At 36.8% G+C, this 17,008-nt stretch overlaps 1 protein-coding gene across 3 annotated transcripts in view; it reads left to right on the forward strand.

Annotated features, from left to right (window-relative positions):
• The window catches only part of ARHGAP15 (Rho GTPase activating protein 15), a 617,790-nt gene that overhangs the window by 138,397 nt on the left and 462,385 nt on the right, over nt 1–17,008 (forward strand). The window lies entirely within an intron of this gene.

Raw genomic sequence — 17,008 nt, forward strand, 5'->3', positions numbered from 1 at the left:
TTAATGCTCTAGATTTGTTACAACAAGTAAAAACTACTTTAATTTTAGCAAAAGTACCAACTAATGTCAGTGAAAAATGATTGCAATTCAACTCTATGTATGTAGCCATCATGGCAAAGTAATTTTACAGGGTGTAGTTTTTTTTTTTTCTTTGAAAGCATCAGTTTTAAGTCCCATTTTTCTAATGTAGAGCATATTGGTATAAAGCAAACAAACAAAAAGGCCCTCAAACAAAAGTCCCAGTAAACCAAGTTGCAATTAGCTGCCACTCTTGGGAAATATTCTAGTATATGTTGCTGGCACTTGAAAAATTTACACCTTCAGAGGAAAGGCAGGAAAATTCTGTCAAACAATTAAACTGATTGGAATTCCCAAGAATGTAAAGAAAAACAAAATGAGTCCTGTGTTAGCAAAGAATGGCAAATAGTTGTGTACACGGCTGTGAATTGGAACAGAAAAAAGTAAAAGAGTTTTTGCATCTTGTACAAAGCAGTATTTTTTTTCTTTAAAACAAATGCAATGCAAGTCAGTTAAAACTTTAGTGCTGATATATATGTGTATATATGGGTGTGTGTATACACACATATATATGTATATATGTATATCACAATCTAGATTTGAAAATGTGATTAAGTGACCTCTACATAAACAATAGAATGGCACACTTGGTTTTAATATTTTTGGATGAGTGAGACGGTTGTTAAATCCATGTAAATGCACATCTGACTACCAAGATGGTTAGGTAAAATGTGGGTAGGTTATCATCAAGTAATGTAGGAGGTACCAAGAAAAGAACAAATATTTGGATTAAGCGTGAAGTAGAGGGTTGGCTGGATGGCTCAGTGGTTAAGTGTAAGACTCTTGGTTTTGGCTGAGGTCATGATCCCCTCTTCCTGAGTCCCAGCTCCCCATCGGGCTCTATGCTGACAATGTGGTGCCTGCTTGGGATTCTCTGTCTCTTTCTCTGCCCCTCCCCTGCTCTTGCTCTCCCTCTCTCTCTCAAAAATAAAATAAATAAAAATTTAAAATAAAAAAACAGTGAAATAGAAAAAAATTAGCATTTAAAGACTAAATTAGGACCAACTCTGGTATTGATAGAAAGAAAATTTCTCCGGTGCAATGAAAAAGGTTGACCCTGCTGCATGCTGTCTTTCCCAAGTGAATACATTTCAAAGTGTTATGAAAGTTTTTAGAACATCTTAGATTCTCAAGGAAATAAAATGAGCTTTTTTGTTTAGAAGGCTATGTGTTTAGTTGATTTCTTTAGAGAAGAGAAATTACTATGCTTGATATGTTTCCTATGCCAAATATTCCTATGCTAACATTAACATTTTCTTTTTTTTTTTAAGTTTATTTATTTATTTTGAGCGAGAGAGATAGAGTGCAAGTGGGACAGGGGCAGAGAGAGAGGGAGACAAAGAATCCCAAGCAGGCTTAACACTGTCAGTGCAGAGCCCGACTTGGGCTGGAACTCACAAAGCATGAGATCATGACCTGAGCTGAAATCAAGAGTCTGAAGCTTAAATGACTAAGTCACCCAGGTGTCCCCGTGCTAACATTTTCAAATATGTGTTTATTATGTTGACATGCTCTAATTTATATAGAAATTATAGGAGGTGATGGATACATTTACGATGTTGATTGTGATAATGGTTTTAACGGTTGTATACTTATCTCCAAACACATGAAGTTATGCATATTAAGTACCTACATCTTTTTGTATGTCAAAAAGAAAAGAATGAATGAATCATGACTGCTTTGGAAGTATCAGGACTTAGTAGATATATAACATCCCATCAGTTAACAACCACACGGTTATTATTTTTTAAAGACATTATAAACACATTAAAGTACTGCTTCTCAAACTTTTCCATTAATAGATCTATAAAGAGAGAAAATCAGACAGCAGAGATAAAGGTACAGATTTAGGGATCTTCAGGATTTAGATGGTTTTTAACACAGGAGGATGAACTTTTGCCATCAAAGCTGTCATCGTCATCACATATAAAAGTAGTGAGTCTAACCACAAGTCATGATCTTACAATCAACCTGCTCATCCAGTTCTTAAATTTCACCATCACTGTGATTTTGTTCCAATTTGTTAGAGCTCCTTCACTGCTGATGGTTGACATTCTTGAGCTTTGAATTAATATCTGTGCCTTCCTTACTAATAAGGTAAAGCATGAGTTCCCATTCACTCAAGAGTGTGACCATTTTTCTATGAAGATAAATAACGAAATAACCCAGGATTCAGAAACTCTGATTTGGTTCAGTATACACCTTCCAGTTGAAATAAGTGTTCCAAGTCATTTCCTATAAATTATAAATTTGGTTTAAAGATTGTTTTTTATGTCAAGAAATTTAGAAAATATTTATCATTATTACTACTTCATTGATCACAGTGAGAAAACCAAAAAGAAAAGAATTGAAACCAAATTATTCTCTGTGAATGACATAGTGATTGAAAGTATGTTTGGAGTACAGGCTAGCCATCCTACCTATCTGCCTGTTATATTCATATATGTACAAAAGTCCCATTATATGCAAATGTCAATAATTAAAAAAAAAATTTTCATAATGAAGTGCAAACATTTTGTTAATAAATTATGAGCACTTCTCTAAGGAAATATCAATCTTTGTTACATATTCTTTACCACCTGCAAAACTTTGGTTGACTTTCACTTTGATCTAGATGTTACTACTCGGAAGTTTTCAACCTTGTGTGGACATTTCTGTTTTGCTTTGGATATGATTTCCTTTACACTCAGGCTTTAAAGTAAAATCTTTATCTACCCTGAGATCACTTTTCATCTGTATTGCCTATTTTTTAAAGGATTTCAATATTTTTAAACATTTAGCTATTTGATCCATTGGTACTATTTAATTCAGTTATAGTTTATGTTGGTGCATAGTGTGAAGTGACCCAAGTAGTGAAACATGCAATAATACCCTTTTGTGACTAATGCAACATTCTTTATTGTTTTATGATGCTTATCTTTAATCATATATTAATTTCTTTTGTTAATAAGTGTATTTAATATATCAATTCAACTTCTTTGACATTGCACCCAATATTATTTTTTTTTTTCGCTATTACAACCACGTAATGTATTATAGTTACTGGAAGATGAAATCTCTTGGTTAACTTTTCTTTATCAAAGTTATCTTAATATTGCTCTATTGTCTAGGTTGTTAGTATAGTGTGAAAACAATCTGAATCTGTTCTTTGTTAGTAACCTGTTTTACCTCCCTGTTTACATCTATTCTAGAAGTTTTTAATAATCTTACTTATTTTTCCACTGCTTTGGTAGTCACATTCAAAATACTTTCATGCATGTTCATAAGAGTTTGAGTTCAAAAAGGTTAGTTTTTTGTTAATTTCATGTGACTGACGCTCACATCAAGTTGTATTTTTTCATCTTCAGTACATCTACCTTTCTATGAAATTGCCCCTCCCTATCTCTTTGTCATAGGTATCATTTTTGTCTCAAACTTTCCCCTTTATGTAATTCCTCTGTATTAAAACTTGCAGTTTTTCTCTCCATTGTTGATACAACTTTTTGCATGTAAGGTCTGATCTTTTCTGCCTCTAATAAAGATTTTTATTCTGGTACCATGCTTAGAGTCTCCCTGCCTCGTTTTCTTACTGTAGGCAGCCATCTGAACGTCTCACTCTATGCAAACAGTCTTTAAAATATTTACCTTCCTTTCCTGACCATATACATTTCAACTTTTCTCTCACTGAGAGGGTAACACAGGTACATTTCTATGGGTTATAGTTTCTATAACGATTTTTCCCACAGATATTAAGCATTTTTCCCTGTTTCCAGTTTGTGGACTCTCTTTATAGCACCCATGTTTTTGTATCTTATTCTTACAGTGTTTTTACACTTTCAATTCCACTCGTGTTTTCTTACAGTGTATTCTTACAGTGTATTCTTACACTGTGTTCTTACAGTGTTTTTACACTTTCAATCCCACCTTAAAGCGGAGGGAAAAATCAATGTCGGTTGTCCTTGTCTATGTCCTAGCTAATGATAAGGAGATGGGTTTGTTTGTGAGAATTTCAAAAATAGTTTTTGGTTCTTCTTTTCCCTGAAAGTGGGCATGAATCTATAATTCTCTAGAAGAATAGACCATTTCATGGGTTCTTTTTACTCTGTAGTCATTGTTGATTTTACTCATCAAATAAAATCTCTCCTCTTCCTTGTGCTACATCTATTGCCTCCCTAGCAACTGATGATGGCAGGAGGAGGAGAGGGGGTGGGAGAAGGGTGTGAAAAGTCCTCGTGGCCCCAGGAAACAGGTCCCTTGCAGTAGGCACAAGTCTGACGATCACAAGATTTTGCGATGAACATTGTGGGCCAAACCGTATTAGGGAAGAAGAGTTGGCAGGGATTTTATTAATATCTACCCTTTTTCTTTCTGTATTATTCTGCTTAAAACATGCAGCCATGTGGGGCACTTGGGTGGCTCAGTCGGCTGAGCATCTGACTCCTGATTTCAGCTCCTGTCATGATCTCATGGTTCGTGAGACTGAGCCCCTCATGGGGCTCTGCACTGGCAGAGTAGAGCTTGCTTGGGATTCTCCCTCTCCTTCTCTACCCCCCTCTCTGGCTCATGTGAGCATGCACTCTTTCTCTCTCTCTCTCTCTCTCTCTCTCTCTCTCTCTCTCTCTCTCTTGAAATAAATAAATAAACTAAAAAAAGAAAGGTGCAGCCATTCATTCACTGCTAATCTCAATCCAGATGAACTGTAAAGTATTTAAAGATAATTACTCCCAATTACTGAGAGATCACTGATTGGTATCCTCAATTTCCAATGTTACTAAGATTTGATCTCTTCTGTATTTTCATGAGTGTTTCAGTGGCAAAGTATTAATTGAATATATACTAAGCTACCTGATCAATCCAGATTCTTGCTTTTAATAGGCTGCTTTTTAAAAAATTTAATTTAGCCATATCAAATGGAATTACTTTTTGTTTTGGGCATTGTGATTTTAAAGTTTGACAATGGAAAGATAATGTCATTTGTTTTTATGTCATTTGTTCAAGTATTTAGTCCTAATTTTGAGCTGTGTATCATTTCATTGTTCTTGTGAGTTATAATGAATTTTTCAACTTGAAGATTTGTTTAAAGAAATTATTTATATTGCTTTGTCTACGCAATTACTCTCTTTCTGTTTTGTAGAGTTATTTTAAAATGTTTCCACTTAAAATATTGGTCTGATATCTTTGTCTTTAAGTTACTGACTTCCAGAAATGAAAGTAATTAGGTTGGGATACACTAACGTAAAATAAATGATAAAATAGATGAAAATAAGGCAACAAATTCTAAATAGAATATAATACATATTTCTGAATAATCTGATGGTGACATTTTGTAGTAATTGCTACTAACTAGTGCAAAAATTTTGCCATAACTTCGATTCTTAATAAAAAATATATTAAAGAGACACTGACTAAGTAGATGAGATATATTACAAATAAAATCATGATGCATATCCTTAAGCAGTAAATTATATGACATTTTTAAAAAATATTAAATATTTCAAAATACAGGTTAATAATTTTTTAGTTTTATAAATTTTCTCTTCTCATCTTAGTTATTTTTAAAATTAATTTTTGATTCATTTTAAATTCTATTCATCCCCAAACATTTCATTTCCATATTTGTATTCCTATAAAATTTTATCCAGTTAATAATTTCCTCTTTTATTTATTGCTCATTTAGTTCCTGGTAATTCCAAGGAACCCCCCCAAAAGTCTGGCTCATTGTAGGAGTTTGAATTTTTCAATGAGTAAATATATTTTGTACTTTTATTCTGGAATTCTAACAACTCTTACATTGTTATTGAGAAAGAACCTTTAATATAAACGACCTTTCCAGAAAAGTAGTTTTTTTCAGCTTAGTCACTATACATTTTTATCATGGTTTCTGTTTAACTTTTCATCTCAGACTTGTGTAAAGTGTTCTGTGCATCCTTTGTTACCTATGTCAGTTAGATGAACACTTTATCTCATTAAGTACTCGGCTGTTCAAAAATAGATAAATTCTATAACATGCAACTTTGCAGTCTCCATGAGCTGTGGCAAACACACCTCTGCACTCCTTCTTATCTGTAACTAAGGGAGCTATCTAAGCTCTGGCTGTCTTCAAAGTCCAGAATTTTAGGCATACAGAGCTGTCTTTAATAACTAGTTTGTTTTCACAGAGAAAAAAAATCCAAAGTACTACATTAATTTTCATTGTTGCATTAGAACTAGCTTTTCTCTGGTCTTCTCATCTGTACTTCATTAAGTCACATTCTGTGGTATAATGTTGCAAGTTTGGAAATGCAGACACAGTTCAAGAAATTGATTCTATTTGTTCTTTCTGTTCAATAGACCTTTGATCTGAAATGTTCAATGGTGCCTGGCTGTTCCACGCAAGCCACTTTCAAACCATTGTTCGCATTGTAATAGCCTTGTTATCAGGTTGTATGAATTAATTCCATCACATTAGGAGGAGGAAGTTATCCTCGCACAGCACAGTCTAATAACTGTCTCGTGTTACTGGCCAATTGATTGGGTAACAAGACGACATACCACATTTATAATTCAGTTGTTTTGCAAGGTGGTCTTAATTTCAGAATTTCATAATGGCAATAATAAATTTTGATTTCCCCAGGATACCTTGCCTAACTGGCTTTGGGAACCTAACAATGTATAACTGAAAAATGTCACAATGAAACAGGCCACCACTCTTGGTAATTCCTGAATCAAGAAGAAAACACTGAGGGAACTCTTTTGCACAATGAAATAACCACCCACAAACAAAAGCAGAAACCACCCACACACTAAAAGGCTGAATCTCTGGTGCAGGGAGTGGGAGAGGAATACTTAGAAGAAATATCAGACTTCTTTAGGCAGCTACTATCAAACCCCAGGCAAAGAAGAGTTACTGACTTGAACTGCTGAGGCAGGGAGGAGATCCCAGGGCCCCCCAGGCTCACCACACCATCACTGAACTACTGACACAAAGGGCAAGGGAATGCAATAGCATGTTATGTTGACGTCTATGTCATGGATTGTTGGCCTTGGCAATGGTGAGATACAGTTAGACAATTAATTCGAAAACAGTAATTTAGAAACTGTTCAAATCAACGTAAAACAAAATAATTGTTTGATATGCAGAATTCATTTCTCTGCTTGATTAGGTTTGTATATGTGAAAACAGGCCCATTTATTAATTTACTTACTTACTTCAGAAAATCCAGTGAGCAAATTTTCCCTAAGTGTCTAGCTCTTCAGGTTATCAACTTGAGAGGTGACCAGTCGGTTCCCTGTTTCACTGCATAAGGCATCTCCAGGTCTACTCCTTGGACTCAGCAGCCCTCTTACTTACCAACATGCTGTGTCCATACTCTTGGTGGTAATGTGTGACTTCCTTAAAATGATGGCTAAAGCCCTCTCACACCACTGTTGGTTTGCTTATTTGTTTGATTGCTCAGTTGCTGAACCATGTCCCTTCCTGTCATGCCACCACATTGCCTTTCTTCCGGTTCAACTCCTAGGCATCCTTTACAGTAAATTCTCACAGCTAGCCTGGACTTTGCCCACCTCTAAACTTCTGTGCTGCATATGACCTTATGAGGGTGGTATGGAAATTAAATGAGATAATGTAGGCAGAAGGGCTCCCACAGCATAAGCATTCGATGAGCATTAGCTCTACTTACGAAGACCATTTATTCAGCCCGCCATTACTAATCACATCATTACCCTTTACTGAACGTTACCTTGAGGGCTCAGCATTCTAAGTACCTGCTGGATACTTCACATGTATCATTTCTACTCCTCACAGTCAACCCACCAAGTCTGTAGGTTGGTCTGTTTTCTAGTTAACGATGAAAAAAGGAATTTACCAGAGGGTGAGTTAACTTGTCCGATTTTATGCAGCTCTTAGGGCAAAGCGAGGTTTAAACGCACAGGTTGCCTCTTGCACCCACACCACTAAACTTGTTTAATCCTGCCTCTGCAGTGATGGCTTTGCCGTCTTTCCACATTATTAGTATTATTAATCCTGTTTGTTAGACACTTTTTGCTTACCACCTGGCATTTTTATGCATATTTTCTTTTTTATTATAATTATTTATTTTTGAGGCAGAGAGAGACAGAACGTGAGCATGGGAGGGGCAGAGAGAGGGAGACACAGAATCTGAAGCAGGCTCCCGGCTCCGAGCTGTCAGCACAGAGCCCGACGTGGGGCTAAACCTCATGAAATGTGAGATCATGACCTGAGCTGAAGTTGGACACCCAACTGACTGAGCCACCCAGGCGCCCTGATGCATATTTTCATAGGCTTATGCATCCTCTCTCTGACGACACTTTATACCTTTGGAAAGCAGGGTCCACAGCTACTACTATTCTTTCCTTCCTTCTTTCTTTCCAATTTCTTTCAGTGCCTGACATGATGTGGTGCATAGTGATGCTCTCAGATCATTTTTATTCTTTGCTTAGTATAATTTTGTATCTTATTGAAACATTGGCTCTGCATTAGGCATACGTTAGAAATGAGCAAAAACTGGGAGAGTGGTTAGAAATTCCATCACTGGAGGCTAAGCCACACCACCTTATCATTCTCCTACTCACTTGGATACCACATATTTCTTAGACTTCTTTGTAGTTTGTTTGTTTGTGTTGGTTTTGTTGTTATTGTGGCTTGTGTTTTGATCCTGGGCTTTATTGAAATACTGTCTTATAGCCTTCTGAACTTTCTTTGCTTTTTCCCCTCTAGTACTCCCAGGGAACATAAAGGGGGAAATGAATTCATTCTTACCATTCGCTTTTCAAATAACAAGAAATGAAGTAGTTTATTTTTCATTTGTTGCACACTCTTCAATAAGAAAAAACGAGCAGTTTCATTATGTATCATTTGTTGCGTATTTGTTTAGTGTAACTGGCAGACAAGGCTTGTTTACTTTTTGATAAATGAGTATAGGTGGATAGATTCAGGAATTTACACCAGGACTCAGAATGTACCTTTCTTGTCTTAGAATTATGTATGTTCTTGCCACATGGATGGACTGTCTTCCTGAGAACATGGACAGGTAGAATTTTTGAATCTTAAGCTATTAGCCACCTTTGTGCACCTATCTCAGAGAACTTTCAAGGAGCAAAACAATAAGACAGCTCCATAGACAATACTGTCCTTTGTTCTTAAATTGATCTGTTCATAGGCATACTTTGAAATTGGTCATACATACCTGCATGGTGTATTGTGGATACAGCATTCATTTTCATCAGCTAGGTAATTTTTGGATTATTCTCCAGATCTGGGGTAAAATGGGCCATGGTTTCCTCAAGCTCTCTGCCTCTGCATCCCAGCTTTTTCATTCCATTCTCACCAGCTTCTGTAGGGGCTTTTCCTGCCCAGTATGTTGCATGTGGTTTATTTAGGGAAAAGTACACAGAACATTTTTCTACCCTGTGAGGAAACTTGTGTGGATACTCTGTGCATTTCTGGCCTCTCTCAAACCTTGTGCTCACCATCTTAATATTTTCACACTAGGGATAGCAGCTAGTCTGAGACTTCATCTGAAATAATGACATAAAAATAACTCTGGAAACGATGTGTTCCAGTTTGTATTAGTGGCAACTCATCTAGGTAGAAACCCTCACGTTCCTAAACTAAATGATGTAGAAATTGTAACTCATGTAGAAAGTAAGTACCAAAATAAAAAAAAAAATCCAGGGGTGGCAAATTCAATAACTCACTGAGGGCACAGTCCTTGAAAACACAGTCATTCCTTCTTCATGTCCTGACATCCACTTTGTGTACTTTTCTGACTCATGCCCTTGAAGACCTGGCAAAGTTCAGCAGAGTATGAGACTTCTTGCATCTCTTGAAGGTCAAAGAAAACTCTCCCAGATGGTCTGCAGCAGCCTCTGGGTGTGTCACTGGACAGAAGAAGCTAAATGGCCGCCCTTGCACAGTGACATGAAAGAGAGATGGGTGTATTATGTCTGCTAGGGAGACTGACAGGGACTGACAGCCCCCACGACTGGGGTTCCACAGGCAAAAAAAGAAGAAAGTGACTTTTGACTAGGTAACAGAGTGCCTGTTAAATTAGTCCCCTCTTTTGGACTCTGTCCCTGGACAATATCTGTTCTCCTATGTGTTTCATACCCGAATGTCTAATTACCTGGTCCAAAGGCAGATGTCCTACTGTTCACTAATGTAAAGTTCCATAGTCCCTCAAATATTTCTATTCTGATACTCACAACATACATTCAACTGTTTAAAAATGCTAAATTGACTACTACAGCAATTTGAAAATATAAGAAATCTTCTTATTTATAGTTTAATAAAAATAACCTCTAGCCTCTTGGCTCAGAAGCCACTGCTAAGTTCACAATCACATTCTGAGATATTTTGTTCTTTGTACCTAGCACTGCAAAGAGTTTTTGGCCAGACTACATGTAAGATGGATTAAAAGAAGGCAGATTTAATATACATTGTAGGTGCTCTTTTTACTCAAATAGCAGAGAATTTAGAGCCCACTTATTTAAGTGCAAATGCAGCCTCCTACCTCAGTCACTTAATCAGGGCACTTTAATTTCTACAACTGCTAAATTCAGATAATAATACCTGCCCCCTATCTACCTCTCTGGGAAGCTGGGAGGATTAATTAGATAAAGTATTTAAAGCTCCTCAGAGAGAAGTGGCATATGTAAAAGATGTTATTATTTCTAGGGAAGGATGAAGCAGTGTCTCTTTTATGGACAGTCCATACTTTGAGAATTTTTTCCTCTTATTCATTCAGCTGAAGTGCCAATTTGGTGGATTTTAATTCATCATATGAGACCCTTCTCGTTCTCAAGTAGTTGCACTTAAAGAAAAGATTTTCAAGTATTGCCTTCAATGACAGGAACTGCCTGTGATTGTTGAGTTTCTCTGAATATTTTAGAGCATTGCCTTGCAAGTTAATATATATGCTGGAATCTGGTGACACATGCAAAAAACAAGCCATGACTGCAGTGAAGACTGTGACCTGGGCCAGTCTTTGAGGTCACCCTCAGTCCTGATTTCCTCCACGAAGTGCTTGCTCGCAATGACAGTTCTCACTGACTTTCCTTCCCTGGGAGCTTCTATGGCCATAAGTGCCTTCACTCCTCAGTGTAGAAATGGTTCTCAAACCCAGGGCATCTGAGTTCCTACTGAGTCCTGTTTCTAATACATCAGATTGTGCACAGGTTATTTAGCTTTGTACAGGAAGAGAGAAATCCCTCCCACCCATTTACAATAGAAATGGGCCAAGTCAGATCAGAAAGAAGACAAATTGAGAGCATAATCTTTATTCATTCTCATATAAACCTTGTGAAATAGTTTACATTTAAATATCTTTTTTAAGCAATAAGTTTTCCTATTTAGGTCGCAGAACCCTGTCTCTCATTTTCTTCTAGAACTCTCGCTTTGAGATTTACACTTAGAAGTTTTCGACTTTTTTTTCACTTCTCCTCCTTTTTACAGAAGTGTAGCTATGCCTGGTCTTTGCATTGTTGTAGTGGGCATTGAACACCTGTGTTAGCTCCTACAAAATTCAGTTAGCAAGTCCTTGTGTGTCTTAACGACTGCAGCTGTGGCTTACTGTTGACCAATCTGCATCCTGTCCGGGGCACAGAAGAGATGGAGTTGGCCTACTTCCCCACAGAAGGTTGTGAAGCAAGAGCTTCACTGAGTCTACTACAGAGCTTGGGAAGTGTCTGCTGCTTGGGACTTCAATGTGGGCTTTCCCAAAACACTTTAGACCAACGTTTGATAACCTTGAATCATCGCTCTGCCTAGAAATAAATTCAACCTACAATCCTTCACAAATCAAAAGATTTCCTTCAAAGCAAAGGGGTACCTCCAGAATCTTATCTGAAGCTTTTTTTCTCATATTTATAGGCTCTTTTGGAAAAAAAAAAACTTTACATTTTTTAATTTTCCTCACATTTCTAGTTCTAAACAAAAGAAGAGAAGAATTGGGTGTCAGGTTTTACTCAGCAACTAACAACAAACTTGCTTCAGCAGCCGGCCTTCATGAACTGGGCAGCTCAGTAGGAGAAGAAGCGAGAGAGGATGTGGGGGGCATGCTGCTGGTAGGGGAAAGCCTATGTTCTTTCACGTTGCCAGAAGCGCGGACTGGAAAAGAAAATCAAGGGTCAAGTCGGGTCTAGGGCCACTTATCACATGGAGAAACAATAGAGGGAATGAGTGACAAAGAAACAAGAGAGGATGAAAAGAATAAAGAATGCTTTTAAGAACTGGTGACCCCACCCATTCACCTAAGTTCCGTTTTGGACCCTCACCCTTCTGATCAGAGACTCCGCCATCCTTGGTAAAGCTAGTAATGAAAGTGCCTGAAGATGAAGCTGGTGCAGGAGAAAGCAAAAATGTGTCTTTCCCTGTGGTGTTAAAATGACCGGCCCTGGTGATGCCAGCTTCATTTACCCCCAAACACTGTGGGTCCGTAATATCTTCTTGGGAAGCATTGACAGCCAAGAGGGATGCCAAAAGTAACCTCAAAAGCTAAGTTTTAAGCATTTGATCAAAGATTTACTGAGTGGTTTTGAGAAGGTTTTGAAATTCAAATATAACCTTTGTATCTACCTCCTTTATCAGAATTGGACAATTTGTAAGAAGGTATCCACACTTTAGTTTTCGATATAAGGAGATGGCAAGGGTAAAAAGAGCACACTGTTGTTGTTGGAAGAAAGAACATTAGATATATTTGCGATAAAATGGTAGTAGAGTTAATTTATATTGTACTACTATACATGAGATTCTACGGACTTTAATTATGTCTATTGATTTAACCTTTGGAACATCCCTGAGTCAATAGTATGCCCATTTTATAGATGAAGAAAAGTAAGTCTCAGAGAGTTCAGGTCACTTGCCAAGGTCATATAATTATTAAGTAGTAAAAGCCAAGCTTAGAACTAGGGCACTCCCTCTATGGAGTTCTTCTTGTTGACCACTCAGCTACACATATAATGAAGAGAATTTTAAATGTAGAAAATATTAAGTTCTCATTTGAGATCTTTAAAATACATAAAATATATACATAGGAAGAATAATAATCACAAGGTATTAAGCTATGTTAATATAAAAAGATCTAGAACTGAAATAACATCTTTTCTATGGAAAGTCCCAACAGCAAGTCAAGATAAAGACTATTAAATATAATACATACAACAGGACAATATTTCATCTGAATATTAGATGTAATATATACCAGGACAATATTTCATCTGCTGTTAGGATTTCTTGACAATTAAGACTATTTGCTTAAAAATAGAGACCTGTTTTGGTGAGGCTTTGAGACCATTCATGTAGAAGCCACAGCTGAATGGAAGTGAACTTAAACAAGTGAAGGCACTCCCAATCATGGCGCCTCCATAGGAAATGTGGACCCACAGGAAAACAGGCCTGGAAATCCATTTTTTTGAACACTCTAATGAAGCTGCAGATTCAGAGAGACCAACTATTAAGGACACTGCTTCATTAGATGATGAAATGACCTGCAGTCACCCCCTGGACAAATGTACTTTATTAAATGTACTTTTGCTTCAAGCACCACAATTTTCCCTAACACTTAGTGATGGACTCCAAATTTTCTAGTTTCTATTTTTAAAACTCCTCATATTGAGATAAAGAAAAGAGAAAAGCTTCCTACTTTATTCTTTTTTTAATGCTTTTTGATAGATGAACTACGTGCAAGTGTTACCTAGCCAAAAATATTTTTAAAGTTGTCTGTGGATCCAGTATTCATAAGCGTATGTAACTCCTTCACTCTCAGACTAAATGGAATTGTGAGAGACGCAGTCTCGTAAGGTTACCGTCAACTGCATGAAAGACTTCTTTCTTTTAGTAGTTCTTAGTTTGAGCAACTTCTCTTAGAGTTCTCTCTTAAAAACTGTGTTCCTAGTCCTCTCGTATTTGTAAATAAGTTTTTGAATTCATGAATCATATTATTTATGGTATATGTAAATTTTGATTTCCCAAAGAAAAGTTGATAGATTTTCAATCTCTCTTTATATACAAGAACCTCTATATTATTCTTTAATAATATTTATTTTAATAATTATTTTAATTATAATAAGGTAACAATAGAAATCCCATTTATAAGGCATGTATCTGTCTGTCATTATTCCCCGTCATTATCAGGTAAATATTAATCCCCTGTCTTTATGAGAAAACTAGGATTCAGAGAGGTTAAATAACCTGCCAGATATCACATTGCTAATAAATAGCAGAACCAAAATTCAGACCCAGATCTGTCTTTAAAGCCCGGGGCTCTCTTTACCCTGCAAACCAGTTAGAAGTTTGGCTTTTTCCTGGTTCCAGGGACTCCTTGGCATGACACGTGATTCAGTGCTGCCTCCTGCTGATCTCCCCTCGTATTACACTGTAGCTAAACCTTCAATACAATCCAGTGAAAACAATCAGTTCTTGTTGGGAGCAAATCATTTTGGAGTATTGATTCTAAATTTGTCATTGTTTTCCATGAAAGCTAAGCATGGAGTATAAATTGCCACTCACCACATAAAGTTGATGACTTTCTATGCCCAAATGATTTGACAGTTTGTGATTTCACCCCCCAGGAGATATTTTGCTAACATTTTTCAAGGCAAAATATTCAATCCCTGTCCAAAATGATCAAATTTTGCCCTGAAGCAAACTTGTAAATTTTTGCAAGGACTTGTGAAACTTCACAAGGCAAGAGATCAATAATTTCACACTGTTCTGTTCTCACTGCTTTCCTCAACGTACATTATTTGTCTGGAACTGCCAAAGAGACAAAGTAAAAAATTTAAGGGACAAGCAAGGAACTCCCTCACCATCGTTTGTAAAGTGCTACATTTAAGATAAAGGTGGTCAATCTGTAGTAAAAAATTTAGCGAAAGGCTGTTTAGATATTAAAAAGATAATTTTACCACAAAAATGCAAAATATGTATCTTTATTCTTGTAATACCTAATTGTATATAGTCACATACTCTAAAATATTTTTGCTTTTCTGCCCATTGAGTTCGACACTCATTTGTCTTTGTTGCAAATAAGGGTTTCGGCAAAGCACCTGATTGGACTTGGCACTGTTGTTATACCCAGACATTTTGTTCCTACCTGTAGTAATATTAAGCTTTTAATTATTCACCATTCACTTTATGCATACCTCTCTCTTTTTCCCACAATAAAGAACACCATAAATTTGAGCCAATAATAAGATAGATTTTATCACTCTTTCCTTTCAAACTTTCTGTCTCCTTGTCTAGGTTCTTTTTCTCTGCCTGCATCATAATTGTGAATATTTCCCCATGTTTAGCTATTGCTCTTTCATTCTTCTTGTCATCTAATTTCACCTTCTTTAGCTCTGCCTTTCCTTGAATGATTCCAAAATCTCTATCACCAATCCTTTCCTCTCACGGAAGCACTAGTCATTTATTTCCAAGTGTTCACTGAACATTTCTGCTTTGAAGATTCACCCCTTCTTCCCAAAAAACATGCTGAATCCCCCACCTCACTCCCAACCACCTCCTTCTCCTGACTCTTTTTATTGTCAAGAATAGAGATAGGTTTCCAATCACTCGTACTTGGAACCTCAGACCAGGGCACAAGGATGGCAACGACTAGATATGTTGAGCCAGAGCCAGGAGTTCATTTATAGGGTTAGAGTAGGCCAGGCTCAGCATCTTCCACTGGGAGCCTTTGCCCTTTGTAACTCAGTGCCACCTAATGGTCACCATATAGAAAAGCAGGCCTGTTTTTCCAGATCCTCTTTTTTTTTCCTCCCAAGGGAAAACATGAGTCCTGATTTAGTAGTGAAACCTATCAAGTATGTTTAGATGTTGCTAGCTGTTGAACTAAATGTAACCCTGTAGAACTGTAGAAGCTACAGGAAGGTTGTAGGTGAGTGCTGCCAACTTTTGGCCATTATGCAGACACTGAGCTAAGACAATTGGAAAAAAAATAGAAATAAATGAAAGGCAACTGGGAGATGACCTTGGGCTGTGTGGTAGAGTGCTCTAGAAAAATGGGTGAAACTTGGGGCGCCTGGGTGGCGCAGTCGGTTAAGCGTCCGACTTCAGCCAGGTCACGATCTCGCGGTCCGGGAGTTCGAGCCCCGCGTCGGGCTCTGGGCTGATGGCTCAGAGCCTGGAGCCTGTTTCCGATTCTGTGTCTCCCTCTCTCTCTCTGCCCCTCCCCCGTTCATGCTCTGCCTCTCTCTGTCGCAAAAATAAATAAATGTTGAAAAAAAAATTTTTTTAAAAAAAGAAAAATGGGTGAAACTAACTTAATCAGTAGATAACAGACATTGAACCCAAACCCATAAACCTAAAATTTAAAAAAAATCACACCTTCTAAAGCATTGACCACATGATACAAGTTGCCAGGAATTACGAAAGGTGATGCTGATTCTTCAAAAATAAGATTCAGATTATATTTTTTTCCTTCAGGTTTCTTCTAGGCAAGACACATTTTCAGCCTAGGACTTACAGATTTCAGCAACTATGCAGTCCACATGTCTCTAATTCTTACTTTGTTCTTTTAATTTTTTAGAAATAACGTACATTGGAGCTCAACAGAATCATTGGTAATAAACTTTTGGAAATAAATCTTATAGGCTTCTCATGTTATGCTTTTGGAGACTGATTCAAAATATATAGTATACTGATGACATAAAGCAATCTGTGATAAGATTTCTTAAGATATCAAGAGGACATGTGCAGATGAAACTAAACATGTATAAATTCATCCAGGGGTTACTTACAAAAAAATTAAACATCTGATTCAATACTTCTACACTTGGGGGTTTTACTTGTAAACCCAATACTGATTGAGAAAATTAAATAACTGTGGAAACTTAATTAATTCAATATATTTTTCAGTATACCATAGGGTATTTTTTAAACATAAAGGAAATGAGAAGTATAAGCATACAAAAACCTGGTGAAGATTATATAGTTAAACACTCAAACTACCAG

The sequence above is a fragment of the Puma concolor genome, chromosome C1, assembly GCF_028749965.1.
Source record: "Puma concolor isolate L17-30 chromosome C1, mPumCon1.1.hap2, whole genome shotgun sequence".
Lineage (NCBI taxonomy): Eukaryota > Metazoa > Chordata > Mammalia > Carnivora > Felidae > Puma > Puma concolor.